Source organism: Pinus tabuliformis, chromosome 8, assembly GCF_031772625.1.
Source record: "Pinus tabuliformis cultivar Carrire ecotype Pingquan chromosome 8, CPIR1, whole genome shotgun sequence".
NCBI lineage: Eukaryota > Viridiplantae > Streptophyta > Pinopsida > Pinales > Pinaceae > Pinus > Pinus tabuliformis.
In genome coordinates this window covers 86,439,759-86,452,310 of record NC_142294.1, presented here as the reverse complement: position 1 = coordinate 86,452,310, position 12,552 = coordinate 86,439,759, and the positions used below count along the sequence as shown (strand labels likewise).

At 40.2% G+C, this 12,552-nt stretch overlaps 1 pseudogene; it reads left to right on the top strand.

The window, feature by feature from the left end:
- The window catches only part of LOC149234262 (glyceraldehyde-3-phosphate dehydrogenase A, chloroplastic-like), a 111,199-nt pseudogene that overhangs the window by 77,922 nt on the left and 20,725 nt on the right, over positions 1-12,552 (top strand).

Genomic DNA, 12,552 nt, shown 5'->3' with positions numbered 1-12,552 from the left:
AGGCTTGCTCTTAAGTGTGATGGGTTTTTGAATAAAGATTTCATTCTGAGTCTGTAAGTTCGAGTCTTGGGTTGTAGTAGTAAGGAGAGGCTCTGCAGCTGTGTGCACAGAGGCCTGGTAGAGTCCGCAGCTATGTGTGCGGACCCCTGCAGCTGAGTGTACAGGGCGGAGTTGGGATTGTAACGGAACAAAAGTTAATAAAAGATAAGTTGATTCTAAAATATTGTGCATCTGCTTGTAGATCTGTGTGTTTACACTTCTGTTATATTCTTATGCATCTCTTTACAAGTTTATGATTGCGCGCACTTGTTATGAATGTTGAAAGATTAATAAGAATATTGGGCCCACAAAATTAAGTCAGATCTATAATAATAACACAGTAAGGATAAAGGATCTAGACATCACCTCTTCATGCTCTTTACAGAGCTACACGAAGGTTAGACAGCTGCGCGAGGCAGCGCAAGTGCGCAGGATCGGTTCGCGAACTTCCTAGACTTCATTAAGACATCCCTAGGGTGCAGAAACCTGGTTCCAGCACCCTCCCATACTACCTCAGGTGAGACCTCAGTCCACACACCACAAATTGTTTCCGAAAGGGATGGTATTTTCAGGATTTGTTTGGATAAATCACTTCTGAACCTGGGTCAGGCCCCAACAAGCCAACACCTATTGACTAGGTAGCATGCAGTCTCCACCGCCTCTGCCCAGAATTCCTGTCCTAACCTGGCACCACTAACCATGCTTCTTGTCATTTCCATCAACGTCTTGTTCATTCTTTCTGCAACTCCATTTTTCTCAGGTGTATATGGTGTAGTCTTCTACCGTGCTATACCACACTTCTTATATAATTCTTCAAATTTATTACCGCAAAACTATCCACAGTTATCTATCCTCAACACCTTTATCTTCTTCTCTGTCTGGTTTTCCACCAGAGCCTTAAATTCTTTAAACTTGTCAAAGACTTTAGATTTCTTCTTGAGGAAATATATCCATGTATTCCTTGAGAAGTCAACTATAAATGATACATAGTACATAGACTTACCCAGTGATGGAATGTTCATAGGTCCAAACACATCACTGTGCACAATCTCTAATATCTGTTTCACCCTCTTACCATGAGAGGGGAAACTTACTCAATTTTTCTTCTTATATACACAATTTTCGTAGAAATAAAAATCTAGAGAGCTATTAGTCATACCTTATCCCATACCTTTACCATGAAGTATTCGAAGGCCCTTCTCTCCAATATCTCCAAGCCTTTGATGCCATAGCATGGTCTTTTATCCAGAGACCACTATATTTTCTGCTCCACTTTCAGAAAGAATAGAACTATTACACCCATCAACAATAATGCTACCTTGTAGCTCATACAGAGTTCCAATCCGAACTCCTTGCATCAATACTAGTGCTCCTTGAACCATCTTGCACGTACCTTTCTTGGACACTGTTTTTACACTTACATCATCTAGCTTTCTTACAGAAATCAGATTTCTGGCTAATGCAGGAATATGCAGAACACCTGGAAGTGTTCTAACCCTTCCACCTTGCAACTTCAACTTGACTTTTCCATGACCACTGATTCTAGCCTTCCTATCATCCCCCAAGAAGACATCACCACCATCATATTTCTCATACTCATAGAACCACTCTCTATGGGGAGTGAAGTGAAAGGATGCACCTGAGTCAATCAACCATGCCTCATGATCTACATGTGTACTTGAAGAAGCCAAGTACACATCCCCACCTTCATCTGAGGTGGTTTTCGCCTCTGCAAAAGGAGCATCATCAGATCCCTTTCCTTTGTTAGGAGCTTTAGATTTACAGTTCCCTTTGTAGTGCCCTTCCTTTCCACATTTCCAGAACACCACCTTTACAGGTTTTCCTGGAGATTTAGATCTCCCTCTAGATTTAGACCTCCCACTCGATGGATTATTTTTGCTTTTGTCCTGGGACCGTCCTCGTATAGACAAGGCATCACTATTCTGGCTCTCCATATTTTTCCTTCTAATCTCCTTCATCGGCAAGGATGAGACTATTTCATCAAACTGCAAGGTAGTTGCATTGCTACATATTGCAATAACCAGACTATCCCACGAATCTGGTAGAGAACACAACAAAATATTGCACTTATATTAATTTGAAATTTTAATATTAACAGACAATAACTCACTTACCACAGTATTAAATTCATTCAGATCATCTGTCACCGAGTCTCCATCTTTCATCCTCAGGTTATACATCTTTTTCTGTAGGAACAATTTATTCAATAGAGACTTAGATTGGTACAAATTCCCTAACTTGTCCCATAAAGCCTTCATCATGGCTTCCCCTGATACATTCAGCAATATTGTATCTAAGACACACAATCATATTGTTCTCTTTGCCTTTTGATCCAACTTTTTCAATTCCTCATCGGACACTCCCGTTGGTTTAGTACCCGAATCTACTATGATCCACTGATCTTTGTCTACCAACAGATCCTCCATCTTGAGTTTCCACAACTCAAAACTCTGAGCATTACATTTCTTGATCTCTATATTTCCACTGCTCGCCATCTTCTTTCACCACCAGAATCGATCCCATAGATCTCCCACTCAGCAGGGTATACCACAGGCCCGAGCAGAACCCCTCAGCAACAAAGGCTTCCCCTTGAAGCCAAAACATCTCTGATACCAAATGTAGGTTTTAACCCCGTACAAAAATTACTTGCATACGAATTCTAAAACACAGAAAATAAACAATGCGAGAGCATAACACATAAGACACATATACACAGAGATTTTCCCCTGGATCCCAAAACCGGGACTACTAGATTGATTTTTCATTATGTTCCTTTCAATTTTATAATACATATATATACATGTTGAAGCATCCAATACCATGCACTGAAAACCATCGCGTCCAAAACCATGTGTGAAAACCATGCACAAAACCATAGGTAGGTTCACCCTACCTAATATAGGGTCCAAAACAAATTTCCCTGGGGTGCTGCCCCAGATCCTGTAGAGGTGGGTTACCTGCCCCCCTCAAACTTCATGTGACCCCCCCGCTACGCAATCGGCACAATGAAGGGGGGGCTCCAACCCTCCTCTAATCCCCCGGTTAACTAGGGTGGCTGGTCGTGGAAAGAATATAACACACCCCAACACTCTCAACAAAGCATTGATTCCATGTTGAATTTTCTACAAGATACATAATAGAAACCAATCTTTTGATCTGATAATTACTACCTAATGATCTTCAAACAATTTATCTAATGCCACTAATATCATTGAGCAATTATATATAGAATATTTCAACAGTAAATACAGCAGAAACAACAATGATCATAAAGAGACATCCATGCACAATAGAGGCAACACGTTTTCCATTGGGAACCCAAACTTGAGAGAAAACCCAAGAACACTTCTTCTAAGGAGAAATTATTCTTCAACAAGGTTTACAATTCCAAATTGTCTAGACATTTGGGCCAATAATCCAAGTCCAAACTTCATTCAAATTCATCCTCTATCTGCTCCCACGTGTGATTGTTATAGAAGAGAGATGATGATGATGAGTGATCAAATGAAATGTCACATCATGCATATATATACAAGTCAAATGGGTGAATTTACCCCTAAGGACACATTCCTTCATGAGCTGGGGCCAACTTATCTTTTTTGAGCCTACATGAACCCTAATAAAAATTTGAAATTTTATTTTTACTTTCATAAATCTTCTAGGCTGACTTAGGAGGCCTCTTGGCATGTGAGAATACCTCCCAATGCTACACAAAAGTCAACACATTCTTCTATGGTACTAATGATTGTATGTCCTTGTGTCACTTAAAAAAATTATTGGTAGTAGTTGCTTTGGTTTATATGGAGGTCGGTTTTCTCTCTGAACTGTCATAGGGGCCTAATTGAAGTTCATTTTGTTGTGTGTTTGTTGCATGGTTCATCAGATTTATGTGCATGAAGGTTAACTCTTAAATTGTATCATGATCATTGTATTGAGGTTTCGATGTCACTAGGTTTATTAACAATATGATTTTCAGCCTCACTTATGTTGGTACTTTGTACTAATAATTATTCATGATACTCGTATGTGTAGAAATATAGATTATCTAGACTCTAATTATTTTATGTTTTGGAGTTTTTGGTGACAATTTGGCAAAACAATTTTTGATCAGAAAGTGGTTTTTTTGTTATTTAAGATACATTTTTAATATAAGAATGTATTTAGTGCCCTGAAAAACCTAGGGGCACTCAATTTGTGCTGAGTTTACCAATCAAACTTGTAATTCCAACAAATTACTGTCAGATTTCAGGCAAATTTGACTAAACAAATATTAAGGCTTTTGATCATTCTATTGGTATGCTGATTTAATGTATTTATATGATTGATGCCCTAGTCCATGCAGGGGTTAGACACTTCGAGCTTGTTATAGTATTGCAAGCAGAGATTACTTGTTTAATGATTGTCCTTGGTGTATATGGATCTCACTTTGCAAATTATGTTTCATCACATTAAATGTGTGTATCATATTTTCATGGTAAACAACAAACTAATCTGGTTTTTTGTCCTCTTGCCCTTGTCCTTTCATTCCAGTTAGGATCATCTGGACAAAAAAGGGGCGTAGTGGAGGAAAAGATAAAAGTTGTAATCAATGTGTTTGGAAGGATTGGTCACGATTTTCTGCGATGTTGGCACGGTCAAAAGGACTCCCCTTTGGATGTGGTTGTCATCAATGACACTGGAGGTGTTAAATAGGCCTCAAATTTTCTCAAATATGATTCTATTCTTCGAACCTTTGACACAAATGTGCAGATAGTAGGAAATGATGGCATTTCGGTAGATGGCAAGGTCATCAAAGTTTTATAAGATCAGAGCCCTATAAATGTAGGTTTTAACCCCGTACAGAAATTACCTGCATACGAATTCTAAATCACAGAAAAATAAACAATGTGAGAGCATAACACATAAAATACATATACACAGAAATTTTCCCCTGGCTCCCAAAACCGGGACTACCAGCTTGATTTTTCATTATATTCCTTTCAATGTTACAATACATATTTATACATGCAGAAGCATCCAATACCATGGACCGAAAACCATCGCGTCCAAAACCATGGACCGAAAAACCATAGGTAGGTTCACCCAACCTAATATAGGGTCCAAAAAAAAAATTCCCGGGGCACTGCCCCGGACCCCGTAGAGGGGGGCTACTGCCCCCCTCAAACCCCCAAGACAAGGGGGGCCACTACCCCCCCACTGCGCAATCGACGCAACAAAGGGGGGCTCCGCCCCCCCTCTAACCCCCCGGTTCACTACGTAGGTTAGTCGTGGAAAGAATATAAAACAACCCAACAATCTCCCACTTGTTGTTTTCTTTCCACAAGGGGGCACAGGAGAGCTTAGTCATTTTTCCAGCCCTGAAATGCCCATTGTTTCTCTACACCAAGAGAATTTCTCAGAGCTCACAGCTTTTGTCAATGCATCTGCAGTATTCTTCAAAGTGTCCACCTTTACCAGCAACACCTTTTTGTCTTCTATCATATCCCTCACAAAGTGATACTGAACATCAATGTGCTTTGTCTTTGAATGATAAGCAGGGTTCTTTGCCAAGAAAATTGCACTTTGGCTGTCACAGTCTATTCTTATAGCTCCCTGTACTAACCCCATACTTGAACACAATCTCTGCAACCAAACTGTTTCCTTGCTTGCATGAGTGGCTGCCATGTATTCTGCCTCTGTAGTTGATAGTGCCACTACAGATTGTTTCTTACTCATCCAACTGTCTGCACCTCCAAATAGGTTAAACACATACCCACTTGTAGATCTTCTCTGATCCAGATCTCCAACCCAGTCTGCATCAACAAAGCCATGAATACCCAACACTATCTAATCCTGGTCTTCCTTTGTAGCCCAAACCATAATCACTAGTGCCACGCAAATACCTGAAAACCCGCTTCACTGTTGTCCAGTGCTCCTTCCCTGGTTTTGACATAAACCTGCTCAATACTCCCACTGCATGTGCAATGTCTGGTCTAGTACAGATCATTGCATACATCAGGCTACTGACTGCACTCGCATATGGAACATGGGACATGTCCTCTTCCTCTTCTTGTGTCTTGGGACACTGTTCAGCAGATAACCTCACACCTACATGAATAGGAACCTTCACCGGTTTACTATCCTGCATATTAAACCTCTGCAGTATTGTCTTGACATACTTCCTCTGGTTTAACCAGAGCTTCCTCTTTGCCCAATCTCTTTTAATTTCCATGCCCAAAATATAGTTTGCAGCACCAAGATCTTTCATGTCGAATTTGGAGGACAATTGGGTCTTCAAATCCTGGATAATTTCTTTGTCATTTCCAACCAGCAACATATCATCCACATACAAGACCAGATAAATAACACGGTCACCAATTAATTTAAAATAAACACAGTGATCTGCTTTTCTTCTGGTGAAGCCAAGTCCCCGTATAAATGTATCAAATTTTTGATACCACATCCTTGGTGACTGTTTTAACCCATATAGAGACTTCTTTAACTTGCATACGAGTTCTTTCTTACCCTTCACCGCAAAGCCTTCAGGTTGCTTCATGTAGATTTCCTCTTCCAAATCCCCGTGAAGAAATGTTGTCTTCACATCCATCTGTTCTACCTCAAAATCAAAAGCAGTAGCAACAGATAAAAGTAACCTAATAGAAGTTACCTTGGCAACAGGAGAAAAAATATCACCAAAATCAATTCCCGGCACCTGGGAATAACCTTTTGCTACCAACCAAGATTTGTATTTCTCCACCTTCCCTTCTGCATTTGTCTTCTTTTTGAACACCCATTTGCTGCCAATGGGTTTCCTTCTAGCCGGCAACTCCACCAGATCCCAAGCCTCATTTTTGTGCAAAGATGCCATTTCATCAACCATCGCCTCTTTCCAGAGTTTTCCATCCTCTGAATCCACTGCTTCCTTCACAGTTCTAGGATCATCATCAGTAACAGACAAAGAAAAATTTGAACAGAAAGCAAATGGACTATACCTTTCTGACTGCCTTCTATCTCGAATTGATCTTCTCAGAGCCAGAGTTTGTGGCTCTTCATCTTCTGATTCCTCCTCTATTGTAGAGTCTGATTCTTCCTCCTTTAGCTCAAACTCTATCTTCTCAAGTTTCTTTGGTTGGACTTCATGTTTAATAACATCTTTTACCTCTCTGAACACCACATCTCAGCTATACACAACCTTCCATGTGACTGGGTTCCAAAGCTTATAACCCTTTAAACCATCCTTATACCCAATAAAGATGCACTTTTCAGATTTACTATCCAACTTGGTTCGTTTCTCCTTTGGAACATGTACATATGCATCACATCCAAATACCCTCAGATGTGAAAGAGAGGGTTTCTTACCAGTCCATACTTCTTGTGGAGTCTTATCCTCCAACGTTGATGAAGGTGACCTGTTGACCAAGTAACATGCAGTATCCATCGCGTCTGCCCAGAATTCCTGTCCTAACCCTGCACCACTGAGCATACTTCTCGCCCTTTCCATCAACGTCTTATTCATTCTTTCTGCAACTCCATTTTGCTGAGGTGTATATGGAGTAGTCTTCTACCGTGCTATACCACACTTCTTACAAAATTCTTCAAATTCCTTGCTGCAAAACTCTCCACCATTATCTGTCCTCAGCACCTTTATCTTCTTCTCTGTCTGATTTTCCACCAGAGCCTTAAATTCTTTAAACCTGTCAAAGACTTCAGATTTCTTCTTAAGGAAATATATCCATGTATTCCTTGAGAAGTCATCTATAAATGATACATAGTACACAAACTTACCCAGTGATGGAACTTTCATAGGTCCAAACACATCACTGTGCACAAGCTCTAATATCTGTTTCGCCCTCTTAGCACCTGAGGGGAAACTCACCCGATTCTGCTTCCTATATACACAATTTTCACAGAAATCAAAATCCAGAGAGCTATTACTCATACCTTCTACCATACCTTTACCATGAAGTATTTGAAGGCCCTTCTCTCCAATATGTCCAAGCCTTTGATGCCACAGCATGGTCTTCTCTCCAGAGACCACTAGATTTTCAGCTCCACTTTCAGGAACCACAGAACTGTTGCACCCATCAACAACAGTGCTACCTTGCAACTTGTACAGAGTTCTAGTCCGAACTCCCCGCATCAATACCAGTGCTCCCCGAACCATCTTTAGGTATCCTTCTCGAACACTGTTTTACACCTGCATCATCCAACTTTCTTACAGAAATCAGATTTCTGGCCAATGCAGGAATATGCAGAACACTCGGAAGTGTTCTAACCCTTCCACCTTGCAACTTCAACTTTACTTTTCCGCGACCAATGATTCTAGCCTTCCTATCATCTCCTAAGAAGACATCACCACCATTGTATTTCTCATACTCGCAGAACCACTCTCTATGGGGAGTGAAGTGAAAGGATGCACCTGAGTCAATCAACCATGCCTCATGATCTACATGTGTACTTGAAGAAGCCAAGTACACATCCCCACCTTCATCTGAGGTGGTTTTCGCCTCTGCAAAAGGAGCATCATCAGATCCCTTTCCTTTATCAGGAGCTTTAGATTTACAGTCCCTTTTGAAGTGCCCTTCCTTTGCACATTTCCATCACACCACCTTTACAGGTTCTCCTAGAGATTTAGATCTCCCACTCAATGACTTATTTTTGTTTCTATTCTGGGACCGTCCTCGTACAGACAAGGCATCACCATTATGGCTCTCCATATTTTTCCGTCTCATCTCCTCCGTCAGCAAGGCTGAGACTATTTCATCAAACTGCAAAGCAGTTGCATTGCTACCTATTGCAATAACCAGACTATCCCACGAATCTGGTAGAGAACACAACAAACTGATGCACTTATCTTCATCTGAAATTTTAATATCAACAGACGCTAATTGACTTACCATAGTATTAAATGCGTTCAGATGCTCTGTCACCGAGTCTCCATCTTTCATCCTCAGGTTATACAGCTTTTTCCGCAGGAATAGTTTATTCACCAGAGACTTAGATTGGTACAAAGTCCCTAACTTGTCCCACAAAGCCTTCACCGTAGCTTCCCCTGATACATTCAGCAATACTGAATCTCAGACACACAATCGTAATGTGCTCTTTGCCTTCCGATCCAACTTCTTCCATTCTTCATCGGTCACTCCTGTTGGTTTAGTACCTAGATCTACCGCGATCCACTGATCTTTATCCACCAACAGATCCTCCATCTTGAGTTTCCACAACTCAAAACTCTGAGCATTGAACTTCTCGATCTCTATCTTTCTGCTACTCGCCATCTTCTTTCACCACCAGAATCGATCTCGCAGATCTCCCACTGAACAGGGTCTACCACAGGCCCGATTGAAACCCCTCAGCAACAAAGGCGTCCCCTTGAAGCCAAAATAGCTCTGATACCAAATGTAGGTTTTAACCCCATACAGAAATTACCTGCATACGAATTCTAAATCACAGAAAAATAAACAATGTGAGAGCATAACACATAAAACACATATACACAGAGATTTTCCCCTCGATCCCAAAACCGGGACTACTAGCTTGATTTTTCATTATATTCCTTTCAATGTTACATTACATATTTATACATGCCGAAGCATCCAATACCATGGACCGAAAACCATCGCGTCCAAAACCATGGACCGAAAAACCATAGGTAGGTTCGCCCAACCTAATATAGGGTCCAAAAAAAAAAATTCCCGGGGCGCTGCCCTAGACCCCGTAGAGGGGGGCTACCACCCCCCTCAAACCCCCCGGACAGGGGGGGCTCCGCCCCCCCTCTAATCCCCTAGTTCACTACGTAGGTTAGTCATGGAAAGAATATAACACAACCCAACAATAAATCTGCCACATAAGTAAGTACATGAAACTAATTATTTGTATAGGATTATAGGTTAATGCTACAGATTCCTGATGTTTACACTTGGGGTTAGCATATATTGAAATTCTTTGGGATAATTATTGGTTCATTCAAAAATCAATAATTAGAGAATTGTGAAATTAACATGTTCAACACTTAACAAGATCCCTTGGGTCTCAATTAGATTACTCAAATGCACTAACTGTAATAAACATGGTCAATTCTTTATTTTCTATGCATATTATTTTGGTTGCTTAGGTGAACTTGGCTTGACGACTGAAAGAAATCAGAATAGAGAATGAAAGACTTGATTTAACAAAATATAAGCATGTGCATTGCAAATTTACTAAGCCTGTGCATTGCAAATTTTCTCATTAGCATATTTTAAGGGTAATTTTTAACTATTTCAAGTTTTGGAGTTTTTGGTCAAACATTTTTTTGTCAAATTATGATATTTTGTTATTTAAAATGTGTTTTGGCTTGCATATATGGATTCGGAACCTAAAAAACCTATAGAACACTCGAATTCTGGAAATATCACAATTCAAACTTACAATTTCAACAAATTCCTACTTAATTCTGAACAAATTCCACTGAAAAATATGCCCAAAACAACTCCAAAACCTATAACAAATAGACTACTAGCAGAGGCAACAACAACCGTCGCTGCAAAAAAATTGATAAATCTGTATAATACTAGGTAGCCTTCCAGGATTATTATATAGAGATAATTGATGCTTCTCAGCTCATGACAAAATGCTTCATATTGTATTTGTAGGGACTATGTGATTGATTTGGTCATAGAAGGCACTGGCGTGTTTGTTGACAGGGAAGGTGTTGATAAGCATCTCCAGGTTGGGGCAAAGAAGGTTTTGATCACAGCTCCTAGAAAGGGAGATATTCCTACATATGTTTGTGGTGTGAACAAGGAAAAATATAATCTTGCAGAAGAAATTATTAGCAATGCCTCCATCACTACTAATTGTCTGGCTCCTTTCGTTAAAGTTCTAGACCAGAAATTCGGTTAGTGTCATATAGTTAAATAGAACAAACAATATATTCATTGTTTCCCCAATGTCATGTTGAAATCTAACATATCATTTTCTACTGTTGATCACCATAGTTTATCTGGATTTAAAATGGAATTTTTTAGTTCCTATTTGAGGAAATTTCTTTGTTCCTGTTCAATATGTGTTAGGCGCAAGATCCCCAAAGGGCAATTTTGGGGATAAAAGCCCATATTTTGGTCCAATTTTGTAATCCAAATGTAAAGACTCCACATTTTGTAGTCGCGGAGTGCGTAGATGTTAAAGAGTCATATGGTTGTCTGCCCTTATTTTGGAAATGTAATGTCGGCTGTAGAAGATCTACCCATGGTCCGCGGACCATGGGATTGTATAAATAGAGCTAAGATCTAAGTAGTTTGAAGAAAAGGAATCGATAATCATGAAGGATTGAGTCATAACTTTAGAACAAAAGTCTAAGTTTGGGTCATAGCGTAGGTAGAGGCTCTGCAGTTGAGTGCACAAAGGCCTAGAAGTCCATAGCTGAGTGTGCGGACCCCTGCAACTGAGTGCGTGGGGCGGGTCGAGTCTGTAATTATCAATAAAGAGAAGTATTCTACAATTTCTGCGTCTTTATTTCCTGTTTATGCATCTATTATATTGGGTATGAATTTCACTTATAATGTTTATATGATGTGTGAATGTATGTAAATGTATCAGTTAAGTGAACGCAAGTAAGAACATATGTTTATGCGAAGCTAACTAAGATCTGTTAATAGGATAAGAAAGACACTTAGCCTAGTTTGGGAGATATCGCAGTTTGCTTCCCTAGCAACGCAAAAGTATATTAGCCCCTGGTTAGGGCTGCACGGACACTGATTGTACCCTTTCGCGAAGGTAAGAAAGGGTGGAACAAAGGGATAAGAAATCTACATGAAGGTAGGTATAGACGGGATAAACCGACATCACAACCATCTCAAGGGTGCGGAAACTTGGTTCTAGCATCCCCCCATACTGCTTCGGGTGAGACTTCGGTCCGCGCTCTGTGGGATGATGCTGAAAGGGCTAGTAGTGTAGGGATTTTTTTGGATAACTAATGTTGAACCTGGTTCAGGGCCCCACAAGCCAAAAAATGGTTCCATTCCTCAGACCAGAATCTGCATAAGAGATGTGTGATGTCATATCACTGGAATCCAACTAAGAAAAAAATCAAGGCTGGTTGGACAGAAGGATCCACGAGTTCGCAGCACAAGAAAACAAAAATTTGCGACTTTCAAAAGAACAGTGGTTGGATTGATACCTATATACGGAGATCCAAGAAATCTTTTCACCTCATTTCCTACTGAGCTATACGAGTGGATCGCGAAGCTAGCAGATAACCAAGGAAGGTGGAAACTTGACGATCCTATTGTGTGGACCCAAAGCTAGTGAGAAGGTTGGAAGCATCAGAGAATAAGATCGCTCACGCTGTCGATCATTGGCTCGATCGCATCATAGGAGGATTTGTGACTAAATTCGTGGTCGACACCTCAATCATCTATAGTCAAGTAGAGCAACGCTTTTTCAAAGGACCGAGAGGTAAGTATTCAAAATCTCTAAATACTTGGATTAAAATGTTGTTGTGCAAAAAATGGGTTATGCAGCTACCTTGAT